Raw genomic sequence first — 13,355 nt, 5'->3', positions numbered from 1 at the left:
CTCAAGTGCTACAGAGCCCCGTCCACTTATCCCAGGTGCTACAGAGTCCCGTCCACTTATCCCAAGTGCTACAGAGCCCCGTCCACTTATCCCAAGTGCTACAGAGTCCCATCCACTTATCCCTAGTGCTACAGAGTCCCATCCACTTATCCCTAGTGCTACAGAGTCCCGTCCACTTATCCCAAGTGCTGCTGAGTCCCGTCCACTTATCCCAGGTGCTGCTGAGTCCCACTTATCCCAAGTGCTACAGAGCCCCGTCCACTTATCCCAAGTGCTACAGAGTCCCGTCCACTTATCCCAAGTGCTACAGAGTCCCATCCACTTATCCCAGGTGCTACAGAGTCCCGTCCACTTATCCCAAGTGCTACAGAGTCCCGTCCACTTATCCCAGGTGCTACAGAGCCCCGTCCACTTATCCCAAGTGCTACAGAGTCCCATCCACTTATCCCTAGTGCTACAGAGTCCCGTCCACTTATCCCAAGTGCTACAGAGTCCCATCCACTTATCCCAAGTGCTACAGAGTCCCGTCCACTTATCCCAAGTGCTACAGAGTCCCATCCACTTATCCCTAGTGCTACAGAGTCCCGTCCACTTATCCCAAGTGCTACAGAGTCCCATCCACTTATCCCAAGTGCTACAGAGCCCCGTCCACTTATCCCAAGTGCTACAGAGTCCCATCCACTTATCCCTAGTGCTACAGAGCCCCGTCCACTTATCCCAAGTGCTACAGAGTCCCATCCACTTATCCCAGGTGCTGCTGAGTCCCACTTATCCCAAGTGCTACAGAGCCCCGTCCACTTATCCCAGGTGCTACAGAGTCCCGTCCACTTATCCCAGGTACTACAGAGCCCCGTCCACTTATACCAAGTGCTACAGAGTCCCGTCCACTTATCCCTAGTGCTACAGAGCCCCGTCCACTTATCCCAAGTGCTACAGAGTCCCGTCCACTTATCCCAAGTGCTACAGAGCCCCGTCCACTTATCCCAAGTGCTACAGAGCCCCGTCCACTTATCCCAGGTGCTACAGAGTCCCATCCACTTATCCCAGGTGCTGCATAGTCCCGTCCACTTATCCCAAGTGCTACAGAGTCCCGTCCACTTATCCCAAGTGCTACAGAGTCCCACTTATCCCAAGTGCTACAGAGTCCCGTCCACTTATCCCACGTGCTGCCGAGTCCCGTCCACTTATCCCAAGTGCTACAGAGTCCCGTCCACTTATCCCAAGTGCTACAGAGTCCCGTCCACTTATCCCAGGTGCTACAGAGCCCCGTCCACTTATCCCAGGTGCTACAGAGCCCCGTCCACTTATACCATGTGCTGCTGAGTCCCGTCCACTTATCCCAGGCGCTACAGAGTCCCGTCCACTTATCCCAAGTGCTACAGAGTCCCATCCACTTATCCCAGGTGCTTCCCACTTAAATCAAGTGTTACCAATCTCCCACTTAACCCAAGCGTTACCAAAGGATTTTCCACTCATATCAAGGGTTGCCAGAAATTCTTTCCACTTACCCCAAGTGTTGTCAAAACCCTTCCACTTATTACTAGTGTTGCCAGGACGCTTTCTACTTACGTCAAGTGTTGTCAAAAACCTTTCACTTATCGTAAGTATTCCCAAACTCGACCTACCTCTAGCACTGCCAAATCCCTTTCACTTTAACTCCAAGTGTTTTCTAAAGTCCTTCCCACTTTATCTCAAGTGTTGCCAAAAACCTTCCCACTTTATCTCAAGCGTTGCCAAAAACCTTCCCGCTTTATCTCAAGCGTTGCCAAAAACCTTCCCACTTTATCTCAAGTGTTGCCAAAAACCTTCCCACTTTATCTCAAGCGTTGCCAAAAACCTTCCCACTTTATCTCAAGCGTTGCCAAAAACCTTTCCCACTTTATCTCAAGTGTTGCCAAAAACCTTCCCACTTTATCTCAAGTGTTGCCAAAAACCTTCCCGCTTTATCTCAAGTGTTGCCAAAAACCTTCCCACTTTATCTCAAGTGTTGCCAAAAACCTTCCCACTTTATCCCAAGCGTTACTAAAAACCTTCCCACTTTATCTCAAGTGTTGCCAAAAACCTTCCCACTTTTTCTCAAGTGTTGCCAAAAACCTTCCCACTTTATCTCAAGTGTTGCCAAAAACCTTCCCGCTTTTTCTCAAGCGTTGCCAAAAACCTTCCCACTTTATCTCAAGTGTTGCCAAAAACCTTCCCGCTTTTTCTCAAGCGTTACCAAAAACCTTCCCACTTTATCTCAAGTGTTGCCAAAAACCTTTCCCACTTTATCTCAAGTGTTGCCAAAAACCTTTCCCACTTTATCTCAAGTGTTGCCAAAAACCTTCCCACTTTATCTCAAGTGTTGCCAAAAACCTTTCCCACTTTATCTCAAGCGTTGCCAAAAACCTTCCCACTTTATCTCAAGTGTTGCCAAAAACCTTTCCACTTTATCTCAAGTGTTGCCAAAAACCTTCCCACTTTATCTCAAGCGTTGCCAAAAACCTTCCCACTTTATCTCAAGCGTTACCAAAAACCTTCCCACTTTATCTCAAGCGTTACCAAAAACCTTCCCGCTTTTTCTCAAGTGTTGCCAAAAACCTTCCATTTACCAAACGACGCGGGCTTAAGACTTCACCAGCCCCAGATCTAATCGATCCTTTGAATGGCTTCCGATTCCACCCAAATCACTCTCACTTATCAAAAAATCTGACGCGAAAAGTTAAAATCAATTCGCTAAAAGGATCCAAGGTCTGTCTCCCCCCACCCGCCCTGCCCTTCCCCCCAAAAAAAAGCTAAAGTCCCCCTCAACCCCCCAAAAAAGCTAAAGTCCCCCCAAAAAGCTAAAGTCCCCCTCAACCCCCCCCAAAAAAAAGCTAAAGTCCCCCTCAACCCCCCAAAAAAAGATAAAGTCCCCTCAACCCCCCCAAAAAGCTAAAGTCCCCCCAACCCCCCAAAAAAGCTAAAGTCCCCTCAACCCCCCCAAAAAAGCTAAAGTCCCCCAACCCCCCCAAAAAGCTAAAGTCCCCCTCAACCCCCCCAAAAAAGCTAAAGTCCCCTCAACCCCCACAAAAAAGCTAAAGTCCCCCCAAAAAAGCTAAAGTCCCCTCAACCCCCCCAAAAAAGCTAAAGTCCCCCAACCCCTCAAAAAAAAGCTAAAGATTCAGCAAAAGCTGCTACATATTTGTCAACGAATTCAAATGTGTCGTAAGATAATTACCTCCCACCCAGCCCCCTTTTGTTCATCACCAAAGCTTTCCCCAAGTGCCACAGATGGTGTAATTAACTTAATAATTAACTTCCTCGTTAACATATACCTCAAAAGTCTTCGCTATATGAGGCAAAAGCTTTTGTTATATCAAAAGTCTTCGCTATATGAAGCAAAAGCTGTGTTATATCTAAAGTCTTCGCTATATAAAGCAAGAGCTGTGTTATATCTAAGGGTCTTCGCTATATAAAGCAAGAGCTTTGTTATATCTAAAGTCTTCGCTATATGAGGCTAAAGCTTTGTTATATCTGAAGTCTTCGCTATATGAAGCAAAAGCTTTTGTTATATCAAAAGTCTTCGCTATATAAAGCAAAAGCTGTGTTATATCTAAAGTCTTCGCTATATAAAGCAAGAGCTGTGTTATATCTAAAGGTCTTCGCTATATAAAGCAAGAGCTGTGTTATATCTAAGGGTCTTCGCTATATGAAGCAAAAGCTTTGTTATATCAAAAGTCTTCGCTATATGAGGCAAAAGCTTTGTTATATCTAAAGGTCTTCGCTATATGAAGCAAAAGCTTTGTTATATCTAAAGTCTTCGCTATATGAGGCTAAAGCTTTGTTATATCTAAAGGTCTTCGCTATATGAGGCTAAAGCTTTGTTATAAGTCTTCGCTATATGAGGCCAAAGCTTTGTTATATCTAAAGTCTTCGCTATATGAGGCTAAAGCTTTGTTATATCTAAAGTCTTCGCTATATGAGGCTAAAGCTTTGTTATATCTAAAGTCTTCGCTATATGAGGCTAAAGCTTTGTTATATCTAAGGTCTTCGCTATATGAAGCAAAAGCTTTGTTATATCTAAAGTCTTCGCTATATGAGGCTAAAGCTTTGTTATATCTAAAGTCTTCGCTATATGAGGCTAAAGCTTTGTTATATCTAAAGTCTTCGCTATATAAAGCAAGAGCTGTGTTATATCTAAAGGTCTTCGCTATATGAAGCAAAAGCTTTGTTATATCTAAAGGTCTTCGCTATATGAAGCAAAACGTCCACAATTACCAACGTCCACTATTACCAACGTACATTTTGAAACGTAACACTTATACTCCATTACCAAAGACTGACTGTATTTGATATATATACGAGTATTTAAGACGAGATCCTATGGGGCTGAACGCGTAGCGCTCACCGCAGGAAAGTCTCAAGGTCATGAAGAACAAGTCGTGCCAGTTAGGTGTTCTCAAGCGCTATGTGTGTGTGTGTGTGTGTGTGTGTGTGTGTGTGTGTATGTGTGTGTGTGTGCCCCCCCAATCCCCAGGCAGGCAGGGAGTAAAGGCAGAGCTATCCAGGTAGGTGAGAGAGAGAGAGAGAGAGAGAGAGAGAGAGAGAGAGAGAGAGAGAGAGAGAGAGAGAGAGAGAGAGAGAGAGAGAGACTAAATACTTTCCCCTCGAGTCTCGCTCTTCAGCAGCGGGCTAATGCATCAGTCCCGCACGCCTGGGAGAAGGTTTCAGCACAAGACACATCCCGCCATTACAAGACTATACCACCAGGAGCCAATGGGTGGAAACGCTGCAGGAAGCAGGGGGAATTTGGCCCTTAAGGAGTCAGCGGTGCTCTCTCTCTCTCTCTCTCTCTCTCTCCTCCCTGCAGATGAAATTAGACGAGAAATCGCCGATTCAAATCACGAGATTAAAAGTTCCACTTGGAGTATGTAACGACCGTGCCGTCGTCCCCCCTCTACCACATTCTATGATGAGATCTATCATCTCATTTCTTTCGTTCTATCTCTACACCGTAAAGTGCAGTCTCTTATTTCCGACGGGAGATACGTTTTATTTCTGGGTAAAATTACGAGGTTTCTTCCGTTTTATTTTTAACGAGCCAAATCATTTTTTTTTCTTTTATTTCTTGGGAGTAAAATTACATTTTGATTTATTTCCGTCGACTCGACTGTTTTATGATGGAGGCTCCAATCACCACAGACAAGAGTCTGCATCAAGGCCGAAACTTAATTGAAATATAAAGTGGTTGATGAAAAAAAAAGAAGCGACCGAGAAAAGGAACCACAAATTTTGGAGGGAGTGAAAAATCTTTCTTTTACAATGGGCCAAACATTGTAAAGACACGAGACGTTATGAAAAGGGTAGAGAGTTCCAAACCTTCGAGAAGTAGGGGAAAAAACAGTTATCAAAACGGCCCACCCCTGAGTTGCAAAGGGCCACATAGTAATCATGAGAAGCAGCAGCTTGCCGAGTATTGCGTGGTCCAGCCAGTGTTGGGGGGTACACAAGCAGACAGTTCTCGGGTGCAAAACTCAAAGTAATATATACATACACATATATACAAAAAAGGAAGAAAGTGAACTAACACTGTGCCGTTGGGCAAGCGGGTCAAGTTTTGAAGTTAGTCTGGAAGAGTCAATGAGTCGGATCACTTTGGACTCAAAACTCTATGTCTATAAAGGTTTTGGAAGTTGGGTTCGAAGCTTAAGGAAATGTAAACAACGGTAACTTACTAACTGGCAGTAAAGCGCTATATTCTGAGTGCAATTAAAATGGCCAGGGTTCAGTTTTCCTTTAAGACCATTTGGTAACATTGCAGGCAAACACACGCACATACAGTCTCTGGGGGACATGAGATGTGCCTCTCAAACAAAATGGGGTGGAAGAGGAGAGCTATGTGGCAGCTGGGAAAGAGGGAAGTACATCAGGGTGATGAGGGCTGCTTGTCCATGGGACGGGAGAAGGGTGCCTGTCAAGGTGCTGGGACAGATCGAGCCTTTGACACAGACAGCGGAAGGGGATGGTGTCCAGTGGTCGAGGCGTACCGGCAGTGGGAGAGGAGAGCTAGTGTTTGACACGAGACTTCGGGCGGATGGGGTCGTGATGCTGTAGGTAAAAGCAGTATGTGTCAAGGGAGAAGAGGAGGAGGAGGAGGAAGAGGAAGAGGAGCAGCACAATGAAGAAAAGGTACACAAAAAGGAACACAAAGGAACGTAAATAGATACAGACGAGTGGATCCTCTCGAGGCTGTCTGTGATGGCGAAGAACACCAAGATGTAAAAACGAAAAGCTCCTTCTTTGTCAAGGATGGAGGCAAGGATCATTATTCTCGAGGGATGGGGGAGGAGAATGCTCCTTACGAGGTCGATAGAAGAGATTCGCAGCTCTGGATAGGTACGTCACGAGAGCCCTACAAGGCGAGGTATGATATATGGGTGGACATGGGAAGGATAGATAACAGGTTATCCAATTGATGATGGCGAGGTTATCTTATCTGTAATGGGATGGAAACAGGACAGCTAATCTGGTCGAAAGGCAGTGAGAGATCCGGTCCTTTTTAAACGGGAAGGGATCGCATGCCAGGTGTCTACATACACCCCTTCTGATTCTCTATTTCATAGACACTACCTTCTGATTCCCTATTTCATAGACATACCGTTTTATTTCCCTATTCTATCGATGCCTTCTTTTATTTCTCTATTCTATAGATGCCATTTTTTTTAATCCCCTATTCTATGGATACCTTCTTTTAATTCCCTATTTCACTGATACACCAATTTGAATGCCTATTTTACAGATAAACCCTTCCGATTCCCTATTTCATAGATACATCCTTTGGATTCACCTATTTCAAAGATGGAACCCTTTAGATCACCCTTTTCAAAGACACACACATTTTAGATCCCCTATTTCCCAACTTCCTCCTATTCCCATCCCCCTGTGGAGATAACACAAGGGAGGAGGGTAACACCACGCCCCTGTTGCACTATATTCCATCTCTCACAGCTAGTCTCTCCCAGTGGAGGCTTTATCTCTTATCTCTCTCTTATCTCTATTCTCCGCCAGCCACGAACCCCAAACCCTCGTCCCCTCGGGCCCACTGATGGAGCCAAGTTTGCTTCTTAGACCAGAAGGGTCATGATTCGTCATGACGTAGAGGTGTGTGTGTGTGTGTGTGTGTGTGTGTGTGTGTGTGTGTGTGTGTGTGTGTGGTGTGTGTGTGTGTGTGTGTAATATATTAAGTCTAGGACACTCGAATCCACATTCTATTTCTCAGTGAACCTGATCCTTATCACAGATACCAATGATCATCCTTGGAAGACCAGACGGTCCACCTGATATAACATGGACTGACATCGACGAAGAAACGCCCATCCATCCATCGTTCCTTTAGGTAAATCCGCACATGTTGGGGAGGCGAGGCGTCTCATTACACACCAGACTGTTTTCGTCACACACGTCCAAGAGACGGTCTCTCAAGGACGATTACTACGTTCGGGGAATTAGAACATAGCCATTTCACCAAGATGGGGGAAATAGAATTATCTCTGTTCCCCCCCCCTTTTTTTTCCCACTTGTTTCTCCTTTCTTCGTTCCCTGTTCTCCTTGCACACATGGCTCCTGCCAGTGTGGGGATGAACACACACACACACACACACACACACACACACACACACACACACACACACACACACCCACCTTCCCTCGACTTGGGTACTCGCGCGCCTCCCTCCCTTCCTCCGTCTCCAACCGCACACCCCAGACCCAACCCCAAACGCTCACATTCATATAAATCACTTTCAACCAACGTTCGATGCTTCGTTTCCCACGGCCTAGCGTAGAGGGAGGGAAGGATGCGACCGCTCGCGTGCTGTGGCCATTAGCGAGATCACGCAATGCTGCGCGAGAGAGAGGCACTTGTGTTGAGGCATGACTGGAATATGATATGCTAATACGTCATCTTCACTTGACATGTAAGCAGCTGTTGTTCACTTTCCCCTAGCTTTATCCTTCAAGAGTACATTACTGTACTTTCCCCTTGCTTTATCCTTCAAGAGTACATTACTGTACTTTCCCCTTGCTTTATCCTTCAAGAGTACATTACTGTACTTTCCCCTTGCTTTATCCTTCAAGAGAACATTACTGTACTTTTCCCCTTGCTTTATCCTTCAAGAGTACATTACTGTACTTTCCCCTTGCTTTATCCTTCAAGAGAACATTACTGTACTTTTCCCCTTGCTTTATCCTTCAAGAGTACATTACTGTACTTTCCCCTTGCTTTATCCTTCAAGAGAACATTACTGTACTTTTCCCCTTGCTTTATCCTTCAAGAGTACATTACTGTACTTTCCCCTTGCTTTATCCTTCAAGAGAACATTACTGCACTTTCCCCTTGCTTTATCCTTTACTTTAAGAAATCATTAGTGTGCTACTGTACTATTATGTACAATGTAATCAGAAATAGTACTCGTGTATCGTCTGTACCTACACACTCCCTTGTACTCATTTTTTTGTAATCAGTGTGTTTTACCCCCTCCCCTACACCCCTCTCTCTTCCTTATGATGACCTGACCTTTGACCTGACCCTTCCAAGGTCACTTCTCAAGACGGACCTGAGTGCCTTCTCTCTCTCTCTCTCTCTCTCTCTCTCTCTCTCTCTCTCTCTCTCTCTCTCTCTCTCTCTCTTGATACACACATCCATCAGATGGGTTAAAGTGACTGATAGAACTGAGCGAAGACGAGTTCAAACCAATGGGGGAAAGTGTCCCAAAGTGCGACGGAAAGTGATCGAAAGTGAAGCAGATGTTAAAGTCGAAATGAAAGTGATTCGGATCTTGAATATGACCCAGCTAATGAGAGGTAGGATCATGAGAACTCCCATGTCGAGACAAAAGTAACGAGTATGTTAATATTAACGTGAGGAAGAGATTGGTGGTAACCAAACAAACACAGCGGGATTTTACAGAGTTGCGAGACCTTCCAAAAACACTTCAGAGACTAAAATCGAAGAGAAGGAACGTATGTTTACCGCCACGCAAAGCCGAACTAACTCGCCATTTAACGAAGACGACGACGATGTGTGGACACAATGTACCGAGCCTACAAAAACCCTATGTTGACACAGCAGCTATTATCAAGCCCACAGCACCACGAAATGTACCCCCAAAATGATATCTCAAAACCACACGAGATCCCAAGGACTATTCTTCAATGCCCCCACGAAGGCAAATATATGAAACCAGCGTGGGACGAATACAGGAAAGGTAAACCTCGATGAATGGTTGAAAAGAGTCCCAAACGATCCCAGGATCTACAATCATGTAATGTGTGTGTGTGTGTGTGAGAGAGAGAGAGAGAGAGAGAGAGAGAGAGAGAGAGAGAGAGAGAGAGAGAGAGAGAGAGAGACCCAAGCAAGACGTGCGCGGTAAGGGCACTTCGTGGTAGCCCTGCCTTAGAGACGCAATCTTTTGAGGTACTCGTAGGTAGGTAGGCCAGGTCTCTCTCTCTCTCTCTCTCTCTCTCTCTCTCTCTCTCTCTCTCTCTCTCTCTCTCTCTCTCTCACCGTCATCCCCCCCCCCCCTAAACGCCCCGCGAGGCTCCAGGTCATGTGGTGACCAGCTGCAGCATCAGCATTGGAGGGCGGGCGCCCCTCAACCTCCACGTCTCCGACGACACACAAGAAGTCCGTAACCTCTGAGGCATAAGAGAGGAGAACCCCTCTTCCTCCTCTTCCTCCTCCTCCTCCTCCTTCTTCCGCCTCCTACGAGGGGCGCGTCCCCGAAGACATTCCGCCTGAGACTCATTAACGCACTTAGTAATTAAGCGACTCATTAGCGACACCAGACGAGTTATTTGTCCAAGAATTGCTTCAGCTGTCTTCATACCCAGCGCTCTGTGTGTGTGTGTGTGTGTGTGAGAGAGAGAGAGAGAGAGAGAGAGAGAGAGAGAGAGAGAGAGAGAGAGAGAGAGAGAGAGAGAGAGAGAGAGAGAGAGACCTTGTGAGAGGGAAGGAACGTCTCTCCAAACCCATTGGCCATATGTCTCTCTCTCTCTCGCATCTCAACCTCCAGACACAGACGATCGAGAGACGATAAAGCAAAATCGATAACACTAGTAAAAAAAAAACAAAAAAAAAAGAAAAGGAACTTCCATAAAGCTTTTTTTTTTTTTATATAGGACGTCAGGCGAAAAAAATAAAAAATAAAGCGAGACCATCGCACGCGGGTTCTGATCACATCACCTGTTCGCGAGAGACGCCTGGCTTCGTTTGCCCCTCCAAACGTCATGCGAAAGGGAGGATGGAACCCCCTGGGCGGGTTAGGTTACTCTTCATGATACTAATGTGTTCTTGGAAAGGGAATCTGAGCGGGATCCATCACACGGACAAAGACTCGCGTCTCTGCTCAGTTGGATGGAAAAAAAGAGAGAGAGAGAAGGAGAGAAGGAGAGAAGGAGAGAGAGAGAGAGAGAGAGAGAGAGAGAGAGAGAGAGAGAGAGAGAGAGAGAGAGAGAGAGAGAGAGAGAGATTTTTGGTTGGTCCTCCGCGTACGTATCTGAATGGGGTGGGTAGAGAGTGTGGGTGGGTGAGGAGGAGGGAAGACATTCTAATGCCACAGAAACCTGGGTAAAGGAGTTCAGTCCTTTATGACCACACAGCGGACCCCTCACGTCCTCACTCAGTGAGGAAGTAATTCCTCATACGTGTCTTTCAGGAACCAGAGAAGCGAGGTGGCGTCTTATGTGGCCATTTAAAGGCCACTTCCACGTAGGTATATTCGATGTCCCACACAGACGAAGATACATACCCAATTCTGTAATTGCTACACCAACCTATGTCTGTGTATATGTATGTTTATGTACGTATATGTGTATAAGTTGATATGTATATGTGCGTGTATATATATGCCCTTTTTCTTTATTCCACCACCCGCGTTATCCTCACTAGCAAAATATATTTGCAACCGTCCGTGCAGAGCACAGGGGGATATGATACGTCCTTTCAATTTCACGCTGCCGACATACCTAACTCCTCCTCCACCTCTCTCGCTCTCAGAGATGAAAAGCCATACCATCCTCCCTCACACACACACACACACACACACACACACACACACACACACACACACGTACGTTCAGGACAGGAGCGGCAAATCATCGGAGCAGCGCCTGGCTTCCTTTTTTTATTCATCACTTCCCTCAGTCTCCTCTGATGGGGGGGGGGTTAGTCATCGTGGCTCTCAATTGTGTTGCGAGACGAATCATAATCTCCATTCCAGTCTCACCTCTCCAGCAACGAGGGTCCGCCAACCCGACGTCTGTTTTCGATGCAAGAAAGAAAAAAAAATATATATATCAAAAAAACGGGATTGAATGTGTTTGTAAAATGGTGTGACAGTGAAGAGGAAAACGGAATGTTTGAATTACTTTACACCCACCGGGTTTGAGCAGAGGATGTGTTATGTCAGGTGTGTGTGTGTGTGAGAGGCTGCGTATACTTGCTACACCTGGTATATTGAGAAAGAATACTTCCCAAGTATTCCCTGCCGTGTCGTAGAAGGCGACTAAAAGGGGAGGGAGCGGGGGTGCTGGAAATCCTCCCCTATCGTTTTTTACTTTTCCAAAAAACGGAACAGAGAAGGGGGCCTAGTGAGGATATCCCCTCTAAGGCCCAGTCCTCTGTTCTTAACGCTACCACGTTGACGCGGGAAAGTGACGAGTACGTATGACAATAAAAAATAGACAGCCAAAATAGAATATTCCCTCTAAGGCTCAGTCCTCTGTTCTTAACGCTACGTCGCTGACGCGGGAAATGACGAGTACGTATGACAATAAAAAATAGATAGCCAAAATAGAATATTCCCTCTAATGCCCAGTCCTCTGTTCTTAACGCTACCTCGCTAACGCGGGAAATGACGAGTATGTATGACCATAAGGAAAATAGAGATACAAATATTGCTGGATGATATCTTGGGACTTGACAATAAGGTGCATCTTCTGTCAGCCACAGAAAACTCAGGCAAGGGAAGAGAGATGGATAGGAACGTAGCGCTACGGAGGCAAGACTCAGATCGAGGACACTATGGTAATGTTCGAGTAAGTGGCTCTCTGAAGTCTGCCATGTCATGGTCTATGGGATGGGACTCGACAACACCTTAGGGGCTGGTTCATGTCCTACGAGAGTCTAGCACAGCAGAGACCTCACTCAGGCCTCTGGATTCATACCAAGTCCTTACTGCGGGTCATGGAGAAGACAGTGGCACTCACGTATGCATGTGCGTAATGGGCCACGATTCTGTGTTAGATGGGAAGTATGTCGTCTGAAGGGAGGTATATGTACGTACGTAAATGGGTCACGATTCTATGCCAGATGGGACGTATTTCGTCTGAAGGGAGGTAGGGAGTGGGTAGGGGGAGGGGGAAAACTTGTCATTTCTTATATGGTAAACACACAAGTGTACAAACACACTCTTGTAAACTAAGGCATGAACGACGTAGAGAGGATATGCATAACAGACTGTACAAGTAAAATAAGGTGTTACCGTACTCCCCCTGCTTGTAGTGACGCTGCGAGTGAAAGATAAGGTGTTACCGTGCTCCTCCTGCTTGTAGTGACGCTGCGAGTGAAAGATAAGGTGTTACCGTGCTCCTCCTGCTTTTAGTGACGCTGCGAGTGAAAAATATGGTGTTACCGTGCTCCTCCTGCTTGTAGTGACGCTGAGAGTGAAAAGTCACCTTCGGGCGAAGGTGTATCATCAGAGTAACACAAACCCACGGAAGAACTTCTCACTCCAAAGGAGCCCATCCTTTCCCTGCTGCTAAACGTAGCGCAGCCTCCGCATCGCAAGAACCCCAGGCGAATGGGTCTTAGGTTCATGTGAGAGTGACTAATAATAATGAAAATATATACGAAGTGGAGAAATTTCACGACAATGGAACAATATCCAAACCTCAAGCAGGTATCAAATTTGCATAGTGAATTCTTTTTTCTTTTTTCGTGCTCACCCGCTGCCACCCTCCCTCCAAGCCACATTAGCCAGGTTAAGGTCAACCCAGTCCTTCGCTTACCCCGTAATCACATCCGGGATTTACATTCACTACGTATGTATAAATCATTGTAGTTTGGATCAAGAGTTTCTTCGTCAAGATATTTGAAATACGGCTTCAAGTGGAGAGGAGACAAGACTACAATATTTTCTTTTTCACATAACGAAAAATAAGAGGGTGGGTTGGTGGGTGAGTGAGTGGGTTGTTCTGAGGGAGGGGGAGAAAGCTATCTCAATTCGTCCAGCATATATCTGTCCTATGAGGCATTAAAGACAAGAGTCGACCACATGAAACTTCGACCACAAGAAGCTTTTCACATGGTTTCAATCGCTTCAAGACTTTCCCAGTCA

At 46.0% G+C, this 13,355-nt stretch overlaps 1 protein-coding gene across 1 annotated transcript in view; it reads right to left on the bottom strand.

Annotated features, from left to right (window-relative positions):
• Nucleotides 1–13,355, bottom strand: part of LOC139760255 (atrial natriuretic peptide receptor 1) — a 469,288-nt gene that overhangs the window by 292,465 nt on the left and 163,468 nt on the right. The gene's annotated exons all lie outside the window — the stretch shown is intronic.

Source organism: Panulirus ornatus, chromosome 36 (genome assembly GCF_036320965.1).
Source record: "Panulirus ornatus isolate Po-2019 chromosome 36, ASM3632096v1, whole genome shotgun sequence".
Classification (NCBI taxonomy): Eukaryota; Metazoa; Arthropoda; class Malacostraca; order Decapoda; family Palinuridae; genus Panulirus; species Panulirus ornatus.
This window is presented reverse-complemented; position numbering and strand designations above follow the sequence as displayed.